We start from the raw sequence: 1,272 nt of genomic DNA, 5'->3' as shown, positions 1-1,272 counted from the left end.
CCTGACAGTGACCTGAAGTTCAGTGATTGCATCTACCAGCATGTGGGACCGTGCGGGAAGAGGCAAGGAAAATGCCTTCAGCCTTGGAACCACCCTGCGGATCAACAGTGAGGAATTTGAAGACTTGGATGAGATCGTTGCCCGCTATGTCCAGCCATGGCATCCTTTGCCCGGGACCTTCTGAACCACAAGTATTATCAGGAGTGCAGCGGCGGGGACCGTAACAAATTTAGAGGAGCTTCTCATCAAAACTAAGAAGGAGAAGCCCACCTTCATCCCTTATTTCATCTGCGCCTGCAAGGAACTGCCCGGCAAGTTCCTCCTGGGATACCAGCCCCGGGGTAAACCCAGGATAGAGTATGTAACGGTGACTCCAGAAGGATTCCGGTACCGGGGCCAAATCTTCCCAACTGTGAATGGACTTTTCAGATGGTTTAAGGAGCATTACCAGGATCCTGTACCGGGAGTCACTCCCAGTAGCAGCAGCAGGACCCGGACACCTGCTTCTATCAATGCGACCCCAGCGAACCTCAACCTTGCAGGTCTGACACGGGCTGTGAACGCCCTGCCCCAGAACATGACCTCACAGATGTTCAGTGCCATTGCTGCTGTGACAGGCCAAGGACAGAACCCTAAGGCCACCCCAGCCCAGTGGGCCTCCAGCCAGTATGGCTATGGTGGCAGCAGAGGGGGCAGTAGCGCTTACCACGTGTTCCCAACGCCAGCCCAGCAGCCAGTGGCCACACCACGAATGACCCCCAGCTACTCCTACACAACCCCAAGCCGGCCCATCACCACACCACAGTACCACCAGCTACAGGCCAGCACCACCCCACAGTCTTCCCAGGCCCAGCCCCAGCCCTCCTCCAGCTCTCGTCAACAGCAGCAACAGCCAAAGTCCAACAGCCACGCAGCCATCGACTGGGGGAAGATGGCAGAGCAGTGGCTTCAGGAGAAGGAGGCTGAGCGGCGGAAACAGAAGCAGCGGCTGACACCTCGGCCGTCCCCCAGCCCTATGATTGAAAGCACCCCCATGTCTATTGCTGGCTCCATCCCCAATTGGGAAGTGCAGGAGGTAGCCAATCAATGATTCCCTCTCATCAGTGATGTTTCCATATTTCTCTCCCTCTCTCTTCCTCTTTGAAATCAATAAATATGTATTTTTTATTAAAAAAAAAGATGTAAGTCAACATTTACTCCAATGTTTTTCCTACCTAGGAATACCAAGGGCACTTAAAAAGAGACAATGGGCCTGCCTATACCTCTAGAGCT

General features: G+C 54.0%; 1 pseudogene; it reads left to right on the top strand.

The window, feature by feature from the left end:
• Positions 1-6: 6 nt before the first annotated feature.
• Positions 7-1,042, top strand: LOC102438919 (annotated as a pseudogene).
• Positions 1,043-1,272: the final 230 nt, after the last annotated feature.

This window comes from Myotis lucifugus, unplaced genomic scaffold (genome assembly GCF_000147115.1).
Source record: "Myotis lucifugus unplaced genomic scaffold, Myoluc2.0 scaffold_2908, whole genome shotgun sequence".
NCBI classification, from domain to species: domain Eukaryota; kingdom Metazoa; phylum Chordata; class Mammalia; order Chiroptera; family Vespertilionidae; genus Myotis; species Myotis lucifugus.
This window is presented reverse-complemented; position numbering and strand designations above follow the sequence as displayed.